The following is a 27,025-nucleotide window of genomic DNA, read 5'->3' on the forward strand; positions in this document are numbered from 1 at the left end:
CAGATTTTTAACTAATAGTTATATCGATACAAAGCCGTAATAGCACTTTTTTCTTACGTCCAATGCTATTACTAACATGTCTTATACATCCGACTTATATATCCAATATACAATAGAAAATTGTATGTATATTATATTATGTGAATATATATACACACGTACACATTATATAAACAATTATATAAAAGTTATTCATGTTGAACTAATCATACAGATATTATCTATTTATACGCAATATTAAAATTTTATGTACATACATTATATAATTTGTATGTATTCACATCGCACAAACATAACATTTATAATTCTAACATTGTTGTAACATATAAAAAACATTATTAGTGAATATAAATTATAAATATATTTTATATGTATTATAAATATATTATTAGGTGTACAAAAAAGTTCTGAGCTTTAGATTTGATACAACCGAAATAACAATTTAAATTTTATATATCTTCCCGCCCTTTTGCGGTTTTAAAGCGTTAACATTTGGCCTTCTAAAATGCCATACGGTTTGGCGTTTGATGCACATAACCTCAAAAATCAGTAGTGTTCACGATGGCAATAACAAAAGAGCATATTCGATTTTCCATCCACTTCGCGTTTCATCTGAAGAAAAATGCTGCTGAAGCCACTGCAATGATTTGTGCTGCATATGGAGAGAACGCTGTAAGTCATGCTACATGTAAAAGACGGTATCAAAAGTTTCGCCAAGGAGATTTCAGTCTTAAAGATGAATCGCGTGCTGGACGCCCTGAAAAGATTGAAACGGATTGCAAGCACTGCTGGATATAAACTCTGCGCAAACTGAAAAGGAGCTTGCAGAACAGCTTGGCGTTACGCAGCAAGCCATTTCCGTACGATTACATACGATGGGAAAGGTTCAGAAGGAAGGCAGATGGGTTCCGCATGAATTGTCCGAAGACAACAAAAATCGACGGCGTGACACTGCACTCACTTTACTTTCAAAGTTCCGGAAAAAAGATTTTCTGCACAAAATCATTACAAGCGATGAAAAGTGGATTCTTTATGATAACCTTAAACGTAGAAAATCATGGGTTGATCCTGGTCAACCTTCGACATCGACGCCAAAGCCCAATATCCACGCCAAGAAGGTTTTGCTCTGTATCTGGTGGGATTGGAAGGGTGTGTTGTACTACGAGTTGTTACAATCGGGTGAAACAGTCACGGCAGACCGCTACCAACAACAATTGACCAATTTGAGCGATGCATTAGAAGAAAAGAGGCCATTTACTGGCCAAGGACGTCGTAAAGTGATTTTGCTTCATGACAATGCTCGACCTCATGTTGCGAAAGCGACTCAGGACCATATCTTTGCGTTAGGCTGGGAACTTCTTCCGCACGCGGCGTATAGCCCAGACATGGCGCCTTCCGATTATTACCTATTCCGGTCGCTGCAGCATCATTTGGCTGATACACATTTCGTGAGATTAGAAGAGATACGAAAATGCATTGATGACTTTATCGCTTCGAAGCCGGTGAGTTTCTATCGTCAAGGAATTCGCAAGCTCCCCGAAATATGACAAAAGGTCGTTGATGCAAACGAAGAATATTTCGCTGATTAATATTTTTCCGTTTGTTTTTGAATAAAGATTGAATTTTACAAAAAAAGCTCAGAACTTTTTTGTACACCTAATATAATACAAATTTTGTTACATTTTTATAAGGAATACGCCAGATTTTTTTGGTCATCCAAAATGATCCATTCCTCGTATATTATAATCTCCATTTATCGACCTTATAAATTTTTTGCTGCTATAATTTCAGTCATATCAAAATTTCCAATACCAATAATCCAATACATTTTACTAGTTATTATGTAGCGTAAAATTGTGAATCAGAGAATCTAAATCTACAATTTAAATACACCCTATATATAATTGAAGTTAAATTGTATACATAAACATAATATCTAATGGCCTTCATTTTTACAAAACGTTTTAAAATCAATGTTTTTTTCATATCAGTATTGTACAATTGTACGTTTTCCGACTCATTTTTATGCTTAGAAAATATGGTACTTATGAAAAAAAATTTTTGTAATATCGAAATTTTGATAATATATTCATTTTTTAAGCGTTTTATATGGCAAAAAATATTAAATTTGTTTTTATCATATATTGTCGTGTTATCAAAATTTTATTGTTACGAAATTTTTATTTCTTTCGAAAGTATCTGAGCATTACCTTTTTTTAGAGAGTTTGGAATGTATTAAGGAATATGTGGCCTACAAAGATGTTCTCAAGCAAAAAAGAAGTAAGGCAGATACTCTAATAAATAAAAAAAATGGTTAATTCATCTATGATGATTAAAACTACAGGTTTGTAAGAAAGCTTCTCATTCTTGGAAAAAATGTTATCACTCAAGAGCAAATCGATAAACGAATAACTGCATTCATAATAAATGGAATTCATTTACTGTCAACCGTTGAAGAAGAACATTTCATTAAAATGTTTGAAGGATATGGTGTCAACGTTATATCACGAAGCTCGGGCGTCGTATCGAGGCAAAGTTTACAGAGAAAATGAGTAAATTAAAATTCTTTTGAAGCAAAAATATATATGTATAACTGATATTTGGTCAATGAAAACAAGAAACTTTCTAGGAGTCACGGCACACTGAAGACAAGAAGATAACTTCAAAACGAGAATCAGTTGCACTTGCTTGTACTCGATTTAAAGGCTCTCACACTTATGATCGAATTGCAGAATTACTTCATGAGATTCATTCAAAGTTTGGATTGAGTACTTACAATGTTACGACAATGATATATATATTATAGATAACGATACAAATTTTGCTTTCAAGGAGTTTGGAGTAAAGCTTTACGGGTCCGAAACTGATGAACGAGAAAACAAAAATAACAAAGAAAAAAAAGATTATAACTGCTTTTTTCACTTTGAAAGCGATTCATTATCCTGCTTTAGCCAAATGTACAGCACTGTGGAATTTATCTGGATGTTTGAAGTCAGCTGAAATAATACAAGATTATTAGGACAAAAGTTGAGCTATCCTTGCAAGACACGATGGAATTCTTTGTTTGATTCTCTAATCCAAATTGTAAAAAGATCGTCAAAAGATGGTCGAATTACAGGAAAAGTTGGACTCACCGGTAAAATTTAAAGATTTTGAATTAGAGTATCTGGAAGAATATTATATGGTTATGATACCCATAGCGAATTCTTTAGATCGACTTCAAGGTGACAAAAAACACTCAAGTTTCTATGGGAACTTGATCCCAACGCTCATTCTCATTAAAAAAGAGATTATAAGATGTTTCGTAAGTCACTCAAATATTGTAACCCTCTTGTGGAAGACATGCTCTCATCCCTTAACAGATAATTTAAGAATTTTTATGATCTATATGAGGAGGCAAACGAGGCGATTATTGCTGCATATACACATCCAGTTTTCAAACTTCGATGACTACCTCATCTACATCACCAGCGGAAATCAAGAGAATTCAAAATATTGTAATCAAAATTCAGAAAATCAAATCTATTAGTGCAGAAGTTTTTAAGTAACCAAGAACAAGATGATTTTTTTTACTTCAGCGAATTTCAAGCTGTAGAAAATGATGAAAGTAGCGTTATTTGTAAAGAATATAGAGGAGCTCATGTAAAATTAGAAATTTTAAAATTCTTCAACAATAAAAGAAAAGACTACAATATGTTGAATTCATATCTAACTGTTAAAAAACTATTTCTTAGAAGTAATACCAATTTACCATCTACAGCAGCTGTTTTATCTACAAGGCTATTTTCATTTGCAACAATGACAAATCAGCCAAAACGTGCTTCACTTTCAGATGATCAGTTCGAAAAGTTAGTTTTATTAAAGAGTAATGGCTGCAACAAGGTACTAGTTTCAACAAAGTTTATCAAGTGATATTTGTGTCACTCAAACTTTGAACAATCATAAATTTTAACTTTAGGGCAGAATAGTGTAAAAATTTCATAAAGATTTTCATAAAAAGAATGTTTTTATTGCAAATTTATCTATATAATAAAATTCAAAATTAACTCATAATTATTTGTAAACAAAAGTAATTGACAAAAAATTGGCCTTCATAAGATAAATATCAAGATGTGTTAACATTTGACTATTTTTCATCAATCAATGGCCAAAGCTTCCAACAAAGTTTTCACCAGAGAGAGTTAAAATTTGAACTATATAACCTTGAAATCTTAAAGTAAAAACATTAACGTTTTTTCATATCTTACTCCTTATTGTATATGTAAGAGATTATAAAAAATTAATATTTGAACAAAATTTCTCTGTAAACAATAAAAAATTTTAATAATTACTTTTTTTTAATGTCAATTTTTATATAACCTTCTTTTTATATAACCTATATAAAAAGAAGTAAAATAAACTCAAAGTGAAAAAACTCAAAACATTATTGTTTTTATTAAGGTTTCAAGATTATGCAGTTCAAATTTCAACTTCAGTTTTGGCCATTGAGGCATCAACCGATGAAATATGGTCAAATGTTAATATCTTGACATTCACCTTATGAATCAGGCTAATTTTTTTGTGAATTACTTTTGTTTATATATAATTATATGAATTAACTTTGAACAGTATTATATAAACAGTTTTTAGTTTAGTTTTTTTAATACTACTTTGTCCTTTACTCTAAAGAGCCAAAGACATCTAAAAATTATCAGTATCACCATACTGACAATATAAAATAAAAATTATTAAAATTGTTTGCGTATAAAATTCATGCTAATTACTTATACATTATAAGTCATTGCAATTCTATTATCAAATATTTAGAGAGCTATATGTTACAATGTTATATTGATTAAAAATGTAATATAAATATATTAAGTGTATAAATAAGTTTCCGCCGTTTTTTATCAAAAATTAAGCATTTATTGTAAAAGAACGATACATAATGTTTTATTGATGTAAGTCAAAATGTAAGTGCAAGTTCTTTTTGCGTTTGGCACGAATCTTCATTCAATAATGCTTCCAATTCCGTGTCTTCGTACACTTTCGGCCTTCCGCTACGTTCTTTGTCCTCGACGTCAAATTCACCGTTCTTAAATTTTTGAAACCATTCACGACAATTTCTCTCACTTAAGGCAGCCTCACCATACTTGCTTCTACAAGCAATCGATGAACCTCAGCTGCAGATTTCTTCAAATTAAAGAAGTAAATCAAAAGTTCCCGCAAATGACGCTTATTCGGCTCAAAACTCGGTATTTTCGCACAAAAAAAAATATATGATGCTGATACAAAATCGCTATATTTCAAGGTTATGTTGTTGACAGATGTCCAACCTTACGATATAATGTTTTACATTAGACAATTTTAACCATAACTTGCTAGTGGCGCCGTCTTTTGTCAAACGGCGGAAACTTATTTGTACATCTAATAACTTTTTTATTTATTGTTTTACATTTTTGTATTTTAATTGCTCCTATTAAAAAATGAAATTGCTCCTTGAAAAAATATATCTTAAAGATACTTTAAACATTTTTAGATATACATATTTTTAGATAAGCATATATTAGATTTTTAGATATATATATAATATTTTAAAAATCTCTTAAAGTATCTTAAGGTATTTAAAATATATAGTATTGTGAGTATTTCATGTATCTCTTAGGTATTTTAAGTATCTTGAGTATCTGAGATATTTTGGGTATTTTTATCTTCGATGCTAAAATAGAGGGGTATCTTATTTTTGTATTTGAAATACAAAACGTTTTCCCTGTATTTTGTATCTTGTATTTCAAATATATCTTCGATCTGTATTTTGCCCAGCTCTGTCCATATTATTCTTAGGATTGTTACAAAAAGCGAGCACGCGATGAAGGAACATGAATCAAATATTGTAAAAAGGATCATAATTTTTGACCATTTAATTAGGAAAATAGAACTGCAAAAAGAATGTAACGTTTCGATTTTCTTTGGCATATGGTGGCAACTAATAAGAGTGGTGGGGTATAGAGGGAACGGCCAATGAACATCTGACAGCACCGGCATTAGTAGCGGCATTAGTACTGCTATCCGTATTCATTTTTTTTCCGCGTATGGCCTTGGACAGAAACAATCAAAAGTTTTCTCTCTTTGGCGAGAGTGAGATATCGCCACCGAATGTTGTGACGGGACTAAACTTTTGAGCGGTATTGTCGCGCTAGTATTACCTTGAATGATTTGTTTTGCTCCACACCACGCAAGTGTAGCAACGTTGAAAATACATACAACAAAATCTTCCGTGATATTGATTCTTCCGATACTTCCTTCGAGCTACTGAATTTATAATATATCACATATATCCTCGGAAATCACGTACAGGAAAATAACAGCCCTACCGGATCATGAACTAGATTAGGCGAAACAAACGATAAAGCTATATAATCGTTTGATTTGCACAAACGTATCGCGTATGGATTTTGTATGTGTGGATTTTGCGTTTTCTAACCAGCCGATATGATATCCACTAAAGCTCTAGTTATATTAAAGTAGTGCAACTGCCCGATGCTTTCAATGCCGCGATCACGCTGAAGTTCATTGCCCCGATTGAGTTTAATAAGAGCTTTGCACAATAGTCTTTGTTCTCTGCAATGTTTTTCATTTTAATATAATTTTCGAACCGCTGTTTATAGTACCGAAATGATTCTGTTTTCGAGTCGAAACATTCAAAATTTGACAGTAAAGCTGTGTTAACAACTGTTGATGATGCTGCTGTTCCGCTTACCTACGACGTTAATCTTTGTTCTGTTTATTGCTGCAATCTAACTAGTTGATCGACTACGTTCTTTTGAAAATGTAAGAACTGCTCAAACTGTTTAGGATCCATTTCAGTCCATTCGATTTAACTTTGACGATGTTTATAGGTTATAATAATGTGTTAATAGCGATTAATCGTGTTAATAGTGATTAGTGCACCGTTCCCCTTAACTAAAACTTATTTTATTGAATGTACTAATAAGATTAAAGCGACATTATTTTTGTTTATATACCATTCATATCCATATAAGATGCATTATTCGACAATATAAATCTGAGATGCGAGCTAGCAGATGGCGAGCTTGATCACATGATCTTCGAGCAATCTGAGTGCCAAGAATTAATTCCGCTACAGAGAACGCTACAGAGCTGTCCTTTAAGGTTAGATTTAAAATGAAATTGTTTATTTTTATGAATAAATAAAAAATACCTTTTAATTGAAAATGTCTTTCGCTTTACTAGAAACTAATAATAGTCTTATATACTAAAAATAGATTGTTACACATGAATATAGCAGACTCATATGCAAAATGTGTCTTTTTAAAAGAAAATATTACATTGCAAAATAAATTTCAGCAATTTACAAGTTTCACTTATATTCGTTAGAGTCTTCAATATATTAATACAATTTTATTTTATTTTATTGTATATGTGCAACATAAACTTTGATCTAAAAATTATCGAGCAAATTCTTTGTTTTCAAATACATAACTTCAAATTCATAAAGAGGGAAAGAATTAAAAACTTACTTTCCTCCCTTAAATATTATATATAATGTACTCCATCAATTTCTATTTGATAGCATTTGTTTGAGCGTTTGTAGACTCAAACATTATAAACTATTGTAAAATAGAAGTATTAAAAGAGATAAATATACGTTAACGAAATATGTGTTAACGAATTAATTGGATATATTATCATAAATATACAGGTTATGAATTTAATTTAGATGCGAAAATCTGCATTAGCTCTGTTAGCTCGGTCTTTGAATCCGGAATGGATCGAGCAGTTTGATTAGCTCTAGAAATGTTAATACCGAACACAGATAAGATGATATGCAAAAAAATGCGAGTTGCCGAACGATTTTCGAGATAAAAGAACAAACGGACGCTTCCGATTTGCAATACCGAACCTATAGATTTCCATTGAGAGACCAAAATCGATCTCAATCGTGGATTGATCAAATGCGTATTTGGAAAAACATAACTGTGAATATGAAAGATTAAAACAGAATACAAAATCTATTTTGTGTTCAAACCATTTCCTTAACAGTGATTTACTACAATAAGCGACCATATTAAAAGCTTCAGCGTGTCCTTCAGTCTTTTCAGTAAGTTGTTTAAAATAGCAAGAGTAACGTGAATAAACTGTAGGCACATAAACCTTAGTTTCATTTGAGAAAAAAATAATTCGAAATCTAATAATTTGTGGGATAGACAAGTATGGGGTAGAGTAAATGTTAGTCTCACATGTTATTACATGTTTGATATGTCAAAAAAAGAAAATCATATGCATAGTCTCACAAAGACAATATCTTTGTGTTATATTAGGATAAAAATATTTCATGAAGACAAAAAGATTATGGAAACGCTGACATCGGAAAACGAAAGAAATTATCGCGACTTGGTATTTTCTTAAATATTTATTTTTTAGGTGTACAAATAAATTTCCGCCGTTTGACAAAAGACGGTGCCACTAGTAAGTTATGGTTAAAATTGTCTGATGTAAAACATTATATCGTAAGGTTGGACATCTGTCAACAACATAACCTTGAAGTACTAGCGATTTTGTATCAGCATCATATATTTTTTTTGTGCGAAAATGCCGAGTTTTGAGCCGAATAAGCGTCATTTGCGGAAACTTTTGATTTACTTCTTTAATTTGAAGAAATTTGCAGCTGAGGCTCATCGATTGCGTAGAAGCATATGGTGAGGCTGCCTTAAGTGAAAAAAGTTGTCGTGAATGGTTTCAAAAATTTAAGAACGGTGAATTTGACGTCGAAGACAAAGAACGTAGTAAAAGGCTGAAAGTGTACGAAAACGCGGAATTGGAAGCATTATTGAATGAAGATTCGTGCCAAACGCAAAAAGAACTTGCACTTACATTTTGACTTACATCAATAAAACATTATGTATCGTTCTTTCACAATAAATGCTTAATTTTTGATAAAAAATAGCAGAAACTTATTTGTATACCTAATATTATATATAAAGTAATTTTAAATAAAATGCTGTAGTATCAACTTATTTAAATTACTGTCAAGAATGTAATTCTCTTTATCGGAAAATAAAATTCTCTTCGAGAACATTTGTACTTAAAACACATGATGCTTGTTTCATTAATGTAGCTTTGTGTTGATTCAAAAGAGTTGTTGCAAAATTCAAATCTATCGTAGAAAAACAAATTAAATTTATTAAAACATTTAAATAATTAAAAACATTAAAATAATTTAAAATTTTCTTCTATCCTGGGGATCGATTGCCTATTTTAAGACGTGATGAAAATTACAAAGTGAGCAAATTTATTAGGTAATGACTAATGAAATAGTAAGTATACTAATAGATTCGCTGATTTCAAGATACAATCAATAGATCCTTTACATAATTAGTACCTCACACAAGTATCATGCTAAAAAAATATTATTTAAATTCTTCAAATATGTTTGTGAAAAAGAATGTAGAAATTGTATTTACCATTAACAGCATGTTGATGAATTTCAGGAGATACATACAAAGTATAATTTGATACGTCATATAATATTAAAGATTTTACTTGTTTATAATTTTTATTTTTTAAATTATCCTTATCTACTTCTTTGGAGATATTCATCTATTTTTCTAAATTTTTAAGTAAGGTCAACATTTTTGTTATTAAATTAATATTTTAAATAAGGGGAATTCTATATTCAATCAAAGCGGATCTTAATATTAAATACATAATTCTTTGTGAATTTATAACATTCTGATTGTACATATTGCATGACCGAATATAGGATTCCTTTATTTAATTAAATTTATTTTCATCAGTCCAATATTCGCTTCATATTGCTTAAATCATATTTCAATAAATATGTATAATAATAAATAAATAATAATCAACTATATATTATAAAAGTAAAAATTAACTTCCTTCCTGAATAAGCCGATAAAGCAAATGCAAACTACAGTGTCAGCTGATCTCTTACGGAACATAGCTATGTTAGTTACAGCACTACCAATTTTGTAACTAAAAAGAAAATTTTTGACACAGCTATTGGAACACAACCAAGGAAAGATTCAGTATCAATTTCACAATTGACACGAAGCAGGTCGGTATTCATAGTCGATTCTTACATTTAAGTCTATCTTAAGTATAGTCTTAAGATGTCATAAGTCAATCCGAGGACTGTATTAGCATATTAAGCATTATTTAAGACAGTTTTAAAATAAAAACGGATTATGAATATCGCCCCATGTTTTAGCGTTTCACAGTTGACAGCCTTAGTCTCTTAATTCATAGACAGAAACGATGGAGATTCAGAGAGAGATGCTTGCAAATTGCACACATTATGTTATCCCTTCCATTATAGTACCAGAGCGACGACGCGGCATATCATTTGATATAGTAGTTAGGCGCGGTTCCATTGAGAGATAGATACGTATACTGAAAAAGAGACAAAAACAAAAGACAAGCAAAAACTATATTTATGACTTATTTTATTTTCGTTTGGAATCTCTTTTGATCCTAAGAGTTATATTTGCATAGGCTGTGTTCTAAAACGCGCGTGGCGGAAAGACTGGAAGGTAGCGTTGGAGGGTAAAATTGAGAGGGACCTGCTTACCGTTGAAATCTTGATGAGGATCACATGACCATTTGGAAAACTCTGGTATCACTGAATTATATATATATATATACAGGGTCCGGCAAAATGATCTCCCACATTTTTAAATTATTAAAGATTAAAATGTGGGAGATCATTTTGCCGGACCGTGTATAAGCATCGAGGAAAATTCGTGGCCGCAATTGATCAGCCATCATTTTAGTTGGAATGATATTTGAGCGAATTAGAAGCGTTCGCGTGCGCGTTGTAATCGATATACTGTCGATGTATGGAAATCTATATGGACATGAATGGTATATAAACAAAAATAATATCTCTTCAATTTTATTAGTACATTTAATATTTTCATTAGCGAATACATTCATTCGCGCGCGCATTGCGCTTTTAAGAGTAGAAACAACATTTGTATAGAAATATTTATTTCTATATGATTATCGAGAACAAGAGGAACAGTGGAAAGAACATTTTAATGTTACAAAAATGTGGAATAATATATTATTTTTAAATACTACAAAATGTGAAAAGTATATACAATGTGTTTATTTATACGCTTATTTATATTAGGTGTACAAATAAATTTCCGCCGTTTTTTATCAAAAATTAAGCATTTATTGTGAAAGAACGATACATAATGTTTTATTGATGTAAGTCAAAATGTAAGTGCAAGTTCCTTTTGCGTTTGGCACGAATCTTCATTCAATAATGCTTCCAATTTCGCGTCTTCGTACACTTTCGACTTTCCGCTACGTTCTTTATCTTCGAATTCACCGTTCTTAAATTTTTGGAACCATTCACGACAACTTCTCTCACTTAAGGCAGCCTCACCATATGCTTCTACAAGCAATCGATGAGCCTCAGCTGCAGATTTCTTCAAATTAAAGAAGTAAATCAAAAGTTCCCGCAAATAACGCTTATTCGGCTCAAAACTCGGCATTTTCGCACAAAAAAAATATATGATGCTGATACAAAATCGCTAATATTTTAAGGTTATGTTGTTGACAGATGTCCAACCTTACGATATAACGTTTTACATCAGACAATTTTAACCATAGCTTGCTAGTGGCGCCGTCTTTTGTCAAACGGCGGAAACTTATTTGTACACCTAATAAAAATATTGAAACAAATAATATTTTAGATAATTCACGTATACATTGGACAAGTGAACAAACTCGATTATTCTTACATTTATATGAAAAACACTGCACAGCATTAGATAACAGTGAAATTAGTAGTCGAACATTTTGAAAATATCTTAATAAAGAAAGGATATAATTTTTCTATGGAACAATGCAAAACTAAAATAAATAATATAAAAAAGATATACAAAGAAGTAAAAGATCACAATGCTCAAAGTGGAAACAATAGAAAAACTTGTGAACATTATGATGTAGGTATTTTACATAATATAACAGAAAATGATTTGTGTAATTCATACATTTAAGACATTGTTAGTCTTCCTATTACAGTATTATTTAATGAATTATTCATTCACGCACATATACAATTTTTGCTTTTGATTTTTTTAATAGATTATGGATAATTTGTTTTCAAAAAAATCTTGGATAAAGCCATCTTCAGCAGGTTCAGATATTCCAATAGGAAGCCATATAGAAAAAGAAATACCATCCAAATTAAGATTGTTTAAAAATATTGTTTTATTGTATTAGTATTGTTTATAAACATTTCTCATATTTATTTTATTTTATTTTAGAGTGCCAAAAAGTATCAGATAATACAAATTTATCATCCAATTGGAAATCAGAATTTATAGAAGAATATAAAAAACATAAAGATATGCAGAGAGAAGCAACTGATGAATATAGAAAGCAAAAACTGAGCATTTTAAAAGAATTTACGAAGACCATGAAATAATTATAAGTTAGAAATGTTTTATCTTTTACTTTGCAAGAACTTTAAACTTCCGTTAAATTGTATCTGAATATTAATGTTTTTTTTTAAGATTTGTTAAAATTATTATAAAAGAATTTTTTGAAGTTTATATAATAATATAACTTAATTAATGTAATCGCGTAAAAAATATTTTGAATTCTTTTATAATAATCTAATTTATATTTTATCTATTTTTAATTGAATGTAAAAATTAGTTTTATTTATTGTGAAGAACAATATCAAAATTTTTAGAAATTAGTTTCGTTAAGAAGTCATTCCAAGAATTTTTTAATTATTATAAATGGATAATAAGTTCATTTCAAAATTATATGTGTTCCTTTATTTTTATGAAGTTTTTTATTTCTGAGGTTTAATAATAAATAATATAGAATAATATAGTTTAAGCGGATTGAAGCTGTGATAAAAATATCATTCTACTGTGGAAATATTCATATAAAGATATATAAAATATTATTTTCTTAATACTTCATAAGAACTTTTTGTATGTGATACTATACATTGTGTAACAATTCAATAAAAAGTCATATTTTAAATAATTGATTACTACTACAAAATCTTTAAAATACATATTGTTTAATGGTTTCAAAATAAAAATATTAAAATTATTAGATCTTATCTTTATTTAGAATTATTTTTATTTAGATGATATATAAATTAAGTAGTTAATCTAATTTTTATTTCTTCTCTTTTCGCTGATTCTTCGTCTTGCAATAATTGCTTTACGACCATTGGTTCTGGTTCTGCAACCACATTATCACTGATGATGACTGAATACTCAAAATTATTATCTTGAAGTAGACAGATGTTATGTAAGATGCAACAACTTATTACGTAGTATGGAATCAAATCTGTCCTTCGCTAGGTGATTTATCCAAAAGACATCTCCATCCTCGTCCTTTTAATAACCAGATCTCTTTACTATCATTCTAGTTTTAGAGAGTACGCTATTGTAATATATTTCCTGAGCAGTTAGATGACCATTATCTTTATATGGCACTATAATATGTTTTTGCAATACATAAGCTGAATCTGCGATAATATGGGTATTATTTGAAAAATATTCATCGTTACATCTTTGTTGTAGTCCTGAATATTTAAATATTCTCTATATCATGCACGGATCCAGGAAGGCCAGCATAACAGTGCAAGAATTGCAATTTATGATTACATACAATCCGTATAAACAATTATTTTAAATATTAAAAAAATACTACGTTAATAAAATTTTAAAATAATAAATGTATGTACCTGTAACTGAATAGAGTATCTTCCCTTTTTATTTATATAAAATTGACTATCTCGAGTTGGAGCTGATATATAAATATGTGTTCCATACAGAGCTCCGATAATTCTAGGAAAACCATATTGAATTTGTAATATTTGGCTACATTCATCCAATTCCCTTTGATTTAGCCATCGAATAATTTCTATATTTACAAAGAACTTTAACAATTCTTCGTATTGCTCGCCAAGCTGTTGCCTTATCAACGTCGAATTTTGTAACTGCAGATCTTTAACCAAATAAAATTATTAAAAAATTAATTATTATAACAATTGTGCTTTTATAAAAAATAATTTTAATCAATATAGTAACCTGTATGAATCTGGTGTTGCCAGCATGTACAAAGCAATAAACAATTGTTTTTCTGCAGATATAGGCATTTTCCCTGAAAAATTTTCTCCTTTTAAATCATTTCTTAATAAATGTAAGAGATAATTAAAGATTGAATATCGCAGTCTAAAATTAAAAATTATTTGTTTCGAGTTTTTTGTATACATACATATAGATTATTAAATTAATTTTATACATACGAGAAAATTTTCTCGAAATTCTTCATTGTTGTATTTACAAATTACATTTTCAATAAAATTTTGAACTCTTGCTTTCTTTCTTTTCGAATGATTTTCGTTATCGTCATAAATAATATTTATTATTTCTTCTTCACTTTCAAAACTTTTACTTGAACTTGAAAATAATTCATCAAATACAAATAAAAATCATTTTTTAAATAACAAATTAGACAAGCCGATAAAGTAAATGCAAACTACGTGTCTGATTTTTTACGAAACACAGCTATGTTAGTTATAGCGCTACCAACCTTGTAACTAAAAAATTTTTCGACACAGCTATCGGAACACAATCCTTGTTTAACACACTTTATGTTTCTTTTTCTATAGAAAGAGAGAAAGTGTATAAAATGTGTTAAACAAGGAAAGATTCAGCACCAATTTCACGACGCAAAACAAACCGTAGTCGATTCTTTAAGACTTGTCTTAAGAGGTCATAAGTTAATCCGAATCGTGGTTAGCGTTACACAGTTCTCTTATCGACATTCATAGACACAGACGGCGGACATTCAGAAAGAGATACTTGTAAATTACACACACCATGTTATCCCTTCCACCATGACCGGTACACAGCCACGAATAGAGGAGAAATGTTGGATCCATTGTGGGGTACAAGCATAAGCTAGAGTCCTAGATATAACAGAGAAACGCAACCGAGCATATTTAAAGGTTATAATTAATCGTCTAATGAAAAAATGACGACCTGTGTTTACATCTGTCATTCTATAAACGGAGTGCGATTTTTATAACAGCAGTGTTTCTACTGACTATAAAGTAATACTGATTCTACTTGGAGTATACATATCAAGATTTAAAAATAATGATACTTACCAAAATTAGAGTCCTAGAAGATTATCCATAGAAAAAATAGCGGAACCAATCAGAAATCAGGATTGCGTTTCTCTATTACATCTAGAGGTTTATTCGCGTCACTTGCTCCAGCATGCCCAACGCGCTCCAATATGTTCGTGCCACCGGAACTAATATGGTAATTAGATGTTCGTGTCGCGTTAGAGCATACTCCATGGATCAATTAAGAGCACGCTTTATTTGCCTCACCTCAGCAAATGATGCGGTTGAGGAATGTTACGCACACATGCGTAATAGTTGAAAACATATTGTATTGAAAAAGTATTTCAGATTCATTTATTTGATATAAAACCGCATTTAACAAATGCGTTTTTAATATTGGGTCATCTAAAAAGTATCCGCGGTTTTTTGTCACTAGATGTGTGTTGATGGTCATATATCTAGTGATAAAGTACCGCGGATACTTTTTAGATGACCCAATATAATATTGATGGTCAACACATCTAGTGACAAAAAACCGCGGATACTTTTTAGATGACCCAATATAATATAACGTAATATTAATAAAATAAAATAATAAAATTAAATTAAATTAAATAATAAAATAAAATGAAATAAAATACAAAATAAAATAAATAAATAAACAAATAAAATAAAAAATAAAAAATAAAAAATAGAAAGACAAAGGGCTACGAGCCTAAAACAATCGTTATAAAATAAAAACTTTTTGAACCGTTAATAAATAAAACATGTCATCTAGTTAAAATATAAACATTAACGATAACAAAATAACAAACATTTCGATCCCTGTTGGATCATTATCAATGTAAACGGTGGAAATATTACATAGTTAAGACATAAAAATCAAAGTTCGCTCTGAATCGCATCATTAATAATCAAATTCGCTCAATTTAGAATAAATGTTACAGGAATGTTGTAATCAAAAACCATGTATTCCTCTTGACTATGTATGATGAAGATTATAGACAAACATAATTTGTTTCTATTAAAAAGTACAGATATATTGTATAATAATATAAAATTGTAAAATAAGTAATCAAATCTAATAAAAGAAATACAAGCTAAGAAGCAAGGAATACAAATAAAAATAAATAAATAAATAAATAAAAAAGTAAAAAAGTAATCTATAATAATATGCGAAATGTACATTAAAATCATTAAAACAAATTGCAATTGTATGATGAAGAGTCATAAATTATATATCTTTAATTTAGTAACAGCTAAATCAAATGAGAATAAATACTTTCTATTGCATGTCAATATAATATAAACGTCGTCTATTGTGAGACAATGCGATGAGATTGAAAATAATTACTCTAAGATGCTCACAGACATATAAAATCCACATATCAAAACAAGAAGATTGAAGTGGTAAACTAGAAAGGGAGGAGAACGTAAGAGGGAAAAAATAAAATAGAAGGAAGAGAAAGTGGGGAGTGGAGATGTAAAAAGAGGAAGAATATTAAGAAGGAGAAAGAGATTGAATAATCTGTAAGTTTCCGGTAACAATTCAGTATCATCTTTTTATTAAGACCTTGTTTTTGTCTTTTAATGTGAATCATTTCAGATCTCATTTCTTATTGAACGAAGACTCACAATTCAAAATTTTCACTTCGTTTCATCTAAAATTATGGTCGAAATTGATTTAAACGAAGTGAAAATTTTGAATTGCGAGTCTTCGTTCAATTTTTATTTATTAACGATTCAAAAATTTGTTATTTTATAACAATTGTTTTAGGCTCGTAGCCTTTTGTCTTTCTGCTTTTTAAATTTATTGAGCCTTATTACCATTATAATAAAAAAATATAATAAAATAAAGAAAATAATATTAATATAATAAAATATAATATAATTTAATATAAAGATATAATATAATTTTCATATTTATTTATTGAAAATACATTTATTTTATATAAAAACGCTTTTCAAATAATCGAGGTAACACAAAACATCCGAAACGAAACGAGGCACATGTCCGCTCGAGTCGAGTGATCTCACGGATTAGATTAGATGACATGCTCACTTGTCATAAATCTGTTCGTAACTCTGAATGTTGGGGCATATGAATTGCTCCAACCGCCATCTTACTTGTAATCGAAGTGCTCTCTGGATTAATTTGGAGCATGCGATGCGAACAAATCTTAGGACTCTAACATAGGGCGAGAGTATGATGGAAAGATTACATGAGGTGCGTTCGGGAAGACGCTGTTAGTGCTATTTGTGTCATTCTATCCTTGTTTATGTCTAAACAAACGAAGAAAGAATGACAAAAATAGCGTTAATAGCGTCTCCTCGAACATACCAAGGATGTGCTTAGTTTGCAAGCATCTCTCTCTCTCTAATTCTCTGCCTTCTCGCGTGTCGTTTCGTGATTCCAGTCAACCTTAGTTGTTGTCTTCGCCGTACACACATCATTTAGGCTCGATCTCTTTTTATCATGTAATATCTAGTACTATCAATGTTTGTTCGCGTTGCATGCTCCTACTGTAGTTCCTACTCACTTTAACGCGTTCATTGAAGTGATAGGAACTATTGTATAATAAAAATTGAAACACATTTCAGAAATATATATATTTTATACAAAATATCTATATTTTTTATAAAATTTTTCATATATATGAATTCTGAAATATTTCAAGATTTGTATAAAAAAAATTTTAAATATTTTCTAAACAGATATAAAATGATATAGGAATTCTAAAAATTCAAAATTTGTTTATGTGAATTATAAAATACTGTAAGATTCGTAAAATTTTCTATAATTTTCTATAATTGTATATACAATTGTCTCAGACCACCTGTCCACCCTTTTTATCTCCGCAGGATAAGATCTAATCGAAAATATGTTCAGACTAAATGTTATGGGGTTTAAAAAGATCTATTTATTGATCATCAGTTTGACCTCGGGTGGCTTTGCCAAGGTTAGATCAAGGTCACATCGATTTTTTAAAATGAAACATCTTACTTTTTCTAGAATCTAAGCCGATCAAGAGCTTTCTAAAACTCTATAAAGTATCTTTTGATTATGTTGGAAACGCGCCCTCAGTACCGTTGACATAGAGGGCGAGACGCGTGTTACCGGCCGAGGAGTGACTTTGAGGAAGATGCCGGAAATAGCCGCGTGTGAACGGAAGAAGATGAGATCGGATCGCGAGCAGAGAGAGTGCCCGCCATTATATATTTCCCGCCATTATAGCCGTTCGCCTCTTTTTACTGCCATTGTTACTACGTTTAATCCGAGTCGTATGCTCTCACTGTTTTATAAAGTAGCGTGTTCGTGTAAAAATAAGAAGAAGTGTCTATTATTATTGAGAACCTTACGATCCCGAAACCGCGGCTGCAACAGATTAAGTAAATTTCGAGTTGAAGATTAAAAATTACAGTACCGCCGGCATTAGCATTCCCGCACGCACGCACGCACACACACACACACACACACACACGCGCGCGCGCTATGCACTTTAAATGTATTTAATAGTTTTAACTTGAAACTGATATTTAAATAACCTGATATCTACATAATATTTTACATTTATAATAGAAATTTATTGCAATAAATTCTTATTTTGGATAATAATCCGATGTAAAACTATTTATTCGTTTTTCTCCAGAAGCTGGAGAGTGAAAATATCGAATTTATACAATATGATTAATTATCTCTTTAATTCATAATTGACTTCGATTTATTCCAATTTTAAATGGTTCAATGTCAAAATGCATAGTCGCGTTTCTCATAAGAAATGTGTTACTTTTGTTTCTTAAAACGTGATTTGCGTTTTACTTACGTCGAATTCGCGCTATTATTTTGTCTGCTTCTACATTTACACAAAAAAATTCTTTAACACTTAACTTTTATTAGAACCGTATAAAGCAAGATGATATTTTGATATCATTTTCAAGTTAAAATTAATAATAATTAATATAGACAATTGAGTGAGTGAATGAGTGCGTAAGAATTAGAGAGGGAAAAAAAGCGAAAGAGAGAGAGAATTTGAATGTATATTGTAGATATGTGTACTGTCGTGTGACTGTTGAATCTAAGCACCAGTATGCTTCGATACTCGACTTGATACGTTAACTGTTTCTCTTTATGAAGCTTAAAAATTAAGCTTCAGACAAATTTTTACCAAAGGAAAAATCATCTCCGAATACAGCCAGGAATATATCTCTTTAAGGACAAACGATTATTTTGAATCACCCTTGTATATATTGTGATATCAATATCTGTACAATTATATATAGGATGTTTGGAAAATAATGATAAATCTTTCGCATAGAGGCAAAATAGACTAAACTTAGAAGAAAAATCCTATATCATTTTGCAATTTTCGTAATAATTAACAAGATATTGATTGCTAAAAATTGCTGAAAATCTTCAATAATTTTTTAAATATTACCAATTTTACAAAAAAAAAAACTGTTTTCAGACAAGAGACAAAAATTGTTTATTTTCTTCTCGTAGAGCTCTAAGAATTTTTTTAGAATTTTTTCGGAATTTTTTAATACTTAATATTTTCTTTTAATATTTTCTTATGTTGGTAAAAATGAGAAAATGCAGTACTAAAGAGTTGATAAAAAATTCTGAAAAAATTTGTAAAGTTCTACGAGAAAAAAATAAACAATTTTTGTCTCTTACAGTTTTTCTGTAAAGTTGATAATATTTGAGTAAAAAATGATTGAAGACCAATTTTTGGCAATTAATATCTTGTTAACTATAGTGAAAATTGCAAAATATTACAAGACTTTTCTTCTCAGTTTAGTCTATTCTATGCGAAACCCCTATGCGAAAGATATGTCATTATTTTCCAAACAGCATATAAAACCCAAGTAAATTAACAAATCAATACATAAATAAATGATAAATAAGTACAATTTATACCAATAATACTTATATCAACGTAAACCCCGGAATCCTCCTCAGGACTCTTGTGGAATCATTCCATTTTTCCTAGAGAACATAACAGAAATCTAAAGAATAATTGAATAATTTCAATAGGAATCCATTTCAAATAATTTCATAATATGTATACTCTAATAAATTCTTGAAATTACGTTTGACACTGCTTGACAGTTGATGTTGCTCCACTCATCGAAAAGAGAAAAAAACATAAAATAGGACCTGACAAAGGCCGGTTTCATAGTCAGATCTTATATTCAAGACCGTTTTAAGAACGGTTTTAAGGCTCCTGATTAGGCTCCTGGAGGCGACCATGTTGGAATCGTGACGTCAGACGCGAGGAATGACGTTAATTTATGTTGCGTGCCATTTTTAAATAAAGACAATTAGGATGAAACAAAACGAGATCACATTAAAACATTTGTAAAAATCAATGAAAACTGTCCTTTCCTTCTTTGACAATCAGTAAATGATCATAAAAAGCACATAAAGTGAGCCCATATTCGGGCAGAAACACACGATCCGATATTTAATTATCGAATTCGATACTTTTTACAACACATTAAATAAAGAAACATAGCTAATGTGACTTAAACTTTGTTAATCAGACGTTCCATACTCAAACGTGATTTTTTAGTAATAACCAAAAAAATAAAAATTCAAGAAAGAAAAAATTTTCTAAATTAAAAATTTCATGGTTACAATTTCAGGTTTTTTTAACAGCAAATTCAATTCTTTCTTGATAAATTGGTGCCAGACGGAACTCTTAATCTTAAAAACTAGAACCACAGTGATTTTTTGAAAAAAAAATTGTTATCTCGGCTCCTAATAATCGGAGGGTAATCTTTTTTTTTAAATTCGTAGAAAAATGTCAGATTTCGAATGCTTCACACAGCTATTTGATATGATGCATATTAATGAAATTATTTCCATTTTTTTGTACGAAAAAAGATACCCACTTGTTAAAGTCGTTTTATAATAATTTAACTGTAAAAAATCGTTTTGTTATTAAATATATGTGATAGTGCAATTCTTGAAGAAGAAAAATCACCCCTGTAAATTACTATGTGACTACTCAAAGTTGAAGAAATTATTATAAATTTTCCGTAGTCAGATTTTTAGTGAAAATGGCTTCTTGCAAGAACTAATGAACATTTCAGACTTATTCAGGGCTAGATTTGTTCATCATTACGAGGACTATATTTTACGAGAATTTCAAAGCTTTGCATTTAAATTCTCAATGAACAGAGAACGAGTGAAAAAGGGCCTTTTTTGGTATAATATTTTTTTTTCTACTAATAGATCGATTTTAATGTCTTTCATGTCTCATTTTGTAGATATTTCGAATACCTACATTTTTTATACCGAAATTTTTTTCATACAATCAATATCTTCCATTTTATAAGCGAAAAACATACTTTTTGCAACTATTTGATTTTTTCGCATATTTTCGTTACAAGTCTCGAGTCTCAAATATACGCATTTTCTGGCCTTTCGAGACTTTGAAGAAAAATGCTGATTTATAATTTTTTTCCGATATAATTCTACTTCTACTGAACTATTCTTGCTACTCGAGTTTATGAAGGAGAGGTATACTATATAATGCGCATAAAAAATCGTAAACAATTAAATATCTCGTGTACTGTTGCGTTTTAACATGATTGATGATGATATTATTCTGCATTAATGGGAGGGATACACTATTACTACAATTTATTCAAACTTATATGTTATTTAGAATGTCCCCCGCTCCTTATTGATGCCTAGGGCCGCCGAGCGGTCGTGATTGCCGAGAAAATATTTCCGGTTGCTTGAAACAAGTGACTAGTATGAGAAGGAGCTCGCTGTCTCGTTCACTCTCGGCACGCCGCAAACGAGCACACGGACATGGACTCGTGCTTAAGTGTGTGGCTACCAGTTTCACCAGACCGTTTTTCTGTGTTGCCACCGTCAACGCAGAATTCTTGATTGAGTTCAGGAGCTTTCAAAAGTCACAAATCAATCACAAGGCCATATTAGCATTAAGAAATTACTTAAAATAGTCTTGAAATAAGAACGGATTATGAATACCGCCCTTCAAATGCATAGAGATTAGTCGTAGCAACTTTATTTACTTCTTCGCAGTTGGCCTGAGTTCTGAATGGTATTTTTTACGAGTCGGTACCTCGACTCGTAAAAGTAACGTGGTTTTCCCAAACTGAGCACACCATGTCAATCTCACCATGAGACGAGAGGCAAGGGGATTTGGGGTACGCAGTGCTCGAGTTGAAAGGCTCTACGATGATTGATTGCAATTTACCTACAGCCGGTATTCATAGTCGAATCTTATATTTGAGATCGTCTTAAGGGGATGCTAGAGTGTCCTGTTTTATCATTAAATTTTAAAAACGTCTTTCTCGTAACTGAGTTTATGGATTGAAAAATCCTTCTCCACAATTAAAGTATCGACAACAACGCAAGTCGCCAGCTACATTTGAATACGAAAAACGAAAGAAAATTAAAGACTTACAGTTTTGTTATCGGCTTCTGTAGTCAACACATCACAATATGTATTGCATATAAGAGTTTCAGATCTTGCACGTTCATAAAAAGTAGCTGGCGAATTGCGGAAAACCGAAACGAACAATCCTATGCTTTTAGAAACGCGATAGGAGTTTTAGTATAAGAGAAAGGCGTGTACAAAAATTTCGTTTGTATATTACGAGTGAAATTGACGTGTAGCCATGAAACTGAGCAATATTTTAGTTCCGCGATATTCCGACAGCGGCGCTGTCATGAAAAGTGCGTCGCTGAACCATAGAAATGATCTGAATTATCGACCTACTCAGGCCCATATCAATCAAAACGTGCCCTGGTCAAAGTTTTTTCTTTTGAGAGGAAAAATAATAAAATAAATATGATATTAGTTATTTCAATTTTGTTGAAATAATTTCTTCCTAAACAAGAAACATACCATATTATTTACATATGAATACAAATGAAGATAATTATTTTAATTACACTGTTCTGTCTTTTACATACATTTTATTTAGTAAATTATTGATGCATATATATAAAATAACATATACATATATATATATATGTATGTATATGTATGTATGTGTATATATATGTGTATATATATATATATATATATATGCATATATAATAGCATACATATATACGTGTGTGCGTATGTATGCGTGTGCGCGCGCGCGCGTGTGTGTGCGTGTACATATATACAACACATGTTTAAACTTTATTTACTGAATTATTTACACATGCATATATCAAGGTTCGGAACGTGATGTGTTTCGGTTGAGCTTTCTTTCTGCTCGGATGTCGGAACGACAAGCGGCAATCTCGTAACAGACGTAGCATATAAATGAAATTTTCGAATACACTTTGTTCTTATACTAAAGCTCGTAACTCGTTTCTGCAAGCATAGTATTGTTCTTTGAGGTTTTCTGTAAATCGCCAGCTACTTATGCAAGGTCTGAAATTATTGTATACAGCACATTTTTGACTCGGATGTCGAGTCTTAGTAAGAAGCGCCATTCCTCCTATCGGTCGCGCGCAAACGAAGTAGTATTGCTATTCAACTATAGAAATGGATTGAACCATTGTAAATAAATCAGCAATATATTATCAGCCGGAAACGCCATAATAATATATTTTTGTATATATAGAAATATATATCAAGATTGTTGTTTAGAGAAGGAATCATGCGTTCTTGATGTATCGATGATGATGCCAGAATCGATAGAAATCACATTCTTGAATTGCAGAACGAATTATTGAAACAGAAGTACGACAGAGTGAGACAGAGAAAAAACAAAAAAGAATAGAAACTCCGATTGTAATCGGTGAGACTTCGCATGCCGAGTTGGGCTCGTCGAACGAAACAGCGAATCTATCCTTCAGAGTCTCTCTCTCTCTCTCTCTCTCTCTCTCTCTCTCTCTCTCCTCTCCTCTCCTCTCCTCTCCTCTCCTCTCCTCTCCTCTCCTCCCCCCCCCATCTCTCTACGGTCGCTTGTTTCTAGCGACTGAAAATGCTTTCTGGAAAATTTCGGCCGCTCAATGTGTATAATTAAGAGGAGAAGGAACATTATAGATAAAATATAAGTTTTAATAAATTATGCTAATCCTATATCCCTCCAATTTATGTATAATAGCAAAAATAATTTCAAAACACGAATTTACGGGATATTTCTATGATTTTCCATGAGCCTTATATACCACGTTCATAGAAAAGATTTGCAAGACCTCGGCGTGGTCTCACGCGTAAGATGCGAGAGCTGAATGTTAGAGATCTCATGATCAATTCCTTTTTTCTTTTTTCATAATTTTTTTTTTTTAAATAAGTGATTGAAGACATTGTTAACAAACATATATTACAGGCTAAATATATTTTTATTTAATTATTGAAATTATATGTGTATTTCTAAACGTTTTAATTTACCTTTAGAAAAAATCCAAAAAAAAATTATGTTTCTGTAATAATGTAACGTCGATCAGTACTTTCTGTGAAATGTTTTTTTTATAATTATCATCCGAAAGAAAATTCTGATAATCAATCAAATCGCAAAAGTGCGATTAATATAATTATAAGGATGATTAATATAATTATAAGGATGATGTCAATATAATTTTATAATTAACAAATCAAAAAGCCTTTATATGTGCCTTTATATGCAACATACAAATAATTTTTTATTTATCTATTAAAGTGATTCGGTATTCTTCCTATAGTTATTGGAATACATATTAAATTTTGGGTCGACTTTTGAGGCATCGCCTTCTTTCCCCCCGCCGCCACCGCTCAATGCTCGACGGCTGAGCTGCACCGGATCGCGCGCGGATGTGTATTTCAGGAGCGTTGCACTAAGAAATATGCTCCGTATCTTCTAGCAAATTATCAATCCTTTACTTTCCTTAGTCTTCTGTGATGTCTTCTTTATTCAACATGCCTTCTTTATTCACATGTTGAATAAAGAAGACATCACGGAGTTATTGAAGTTGAATCATTCCAGTTTAAAATTACGCATCTCGTTCTGTATCGACTTTTATTAGTTTTAAATTGATATTATCAGTATTCTATATTAAAAGATATTACATTTTGTGGCACATAAGCGTGGTCAGTAGCTCTTTGAAAGAAAACCGAATGTATCAATGTAATGTATAAAAATAATAAAGTAAATATTTTAAAAGTACATAATATTTAGTAAAATGTATATACTTATTAATATGACGTTCAATCACTATTATTAAGAAAATAACAATTATGTAAGAAGGAAAATATTTTTATAATAATTTTCATGCTAAAATGTTGTCATGATAATTTTCATGTTGGAAGGTATGATAGCAGCATGTTTCTTATACTGTGACGCTCCTGAGATGCATGTCTGCACGCGATCCAGCGGTTCAGCCGTCGACTGTTGAGCGATTGTAAAGGAAAAATAGGCAGCACCTCAGAAATTGGCTCGAAATGTGTAACTAGTTCTGAGCACACTAAAGTACACATATAATTTCTATAATTTTATAAAAATATATTTGGAGTAATATGTTGTCATTAATAACGTTATTTGTTTAAAAAAAAAATTAAGAAAAAAAGGAAAAAGCAGGATTGAACATAGGATCCTCAACATTCTGATCTCGCACCTATCGCCCGAGACCACGCTGAGTTTTTACAAACCGCCTCTATGAACGTGGTACATAAAATACACGGAAAATCGTAAACTATATCTCGTTAACTATCACGTTTTGAAATCATTTTTGCTATTATATATTAATGAGAAAGGTATATGATTAACTATTTCACTAATATCATGTGAGACTCGTGGTAAAGAAATCGAGCCAAACATAAACAATATGTTCCAGGCTGTTAATTATGGCACGCGCCATCGTAACTTAAATCGTAGGGCAAAGGATTAATATAATTTAATAAAAATTAAGTATTGTCTAGAATGTCTCTTTCCTCCTTATGATACACGCCAAGCGGTCGAGATCGTCGAGAAAATATTTTCGGTCGCTAGAAACAAGCGACCACAGAGAGAAGGACAGAGACAGATGACTCATTGTTTTGCTAGCGGGCCCAGTTCGGCGTGTCCGCGCGGAGACTCACCGATTACAATCGGAGCTTCTATCCGTTTGTTTTTTCTCTGTCTCGCTCTATCGAAATAACAAAAATTGAAAGAATTTTAAATCACGAACACGGTTGCCAGTTCTCCGTTTTTTTTTTTGACAGACTTCGGTTTCTTGGACTAATATTCAATACTCCAGCAGATGTGAAAATCTCCAATTTTTGTCGAATTAAAATTCTTTCATTTTCTTTTTATTAAATTATATTAATCATATATCTTTCTCATTAACGTAGCAAAAATGCAAATGCAAAAATGATTTCAAAACGTAAACATTGATGAGATATACAATAGTTTACGACTTTCCATACACTATATGTATCGCGTTCGTCGAGGTGATCTGCAAGAACGCGTGGTCTCGGGCGTTGGGTGCAAGATCAGAATATTGGAGATCTTATGTTCGATTCTGCTTTTTCCTTTTTTAATTTTTATTTAATAAATAACATTTTATTTATTAAATTTTATTAATAAACATATTACTCCAAATATACTTTTTATAAAATTTCAAAAATTATATACGTATACTTCAATGTGCTCGAAATTAGTTGCGCATTTCGAGCCGATTTCTGAAATGCTGCCTACTTTTCCTTCACAATCGCTCGACGCTTGAAGCGGCCGAACCGCTCACGCGTGGACGTGTATCTCAAAAGTGTCATAGTATAAGAAACATGCTGCGACCATACCTTCCAGCAAATTGTCATGAAAATATTTTCCTTCCTACATAATATTGTATTTTCTTAATAATGGTGATTGAACATCATATTAATAACTTAATGCATTTTACTAAATGTAATGTACTTTTAAAATATTACTTTATTATTTTTATGA

At 30.9% G+C, this 27,025-nt stretch overlaps 1 protein-coding gene and 1 pseudogene across 27 annotated transcripts in view; one reads left to right on the top strand and one right to left on the bottom strand.

Annotated features, from left to right (window-relative positions):
• pHCl-1 (pH-sensitive chloride channel 1) overlaps positions 1 to 27,025 on the top strand; it is a 673,866-nt gene that overhangs the window by 634,369 nt on the left and 12,472 nt on the right. The window lies entirely within an intron of this gene.
• On the bottom strand, positions 1,655 to 14,925 carry LOC105144079 (uncharacterized; annotated as a pseudogene). The gene is made up of 5 exons (XR_015545277.1): positions 14,891 to 14,925; positions 14,315 to 14,468; positions 14,097 to 14,169; positions 13,751 to 14,013; positions 1,655 to 13,607 (listed from the first exon to the last, which is right to left on the bottom strand). The product of XR_015545277.1 is annotated as an uncharacterized LOC105144079 (transcript).

Source organism: Acromyrmex echinatior, chromosome 1, assembly GCF_024713525.1.
Source record: "Acromyrmex echinatior isolate Ae372 chromosome 1, ASM2471352v2, whole genome shotgun sequence".
Lineage (NCBI taxonomy): Eukaryota > Metazoa > Arthropoda > Insecta > Hymenoptera > Formicidae > Acromyrmex > Acromyrmex echinatior.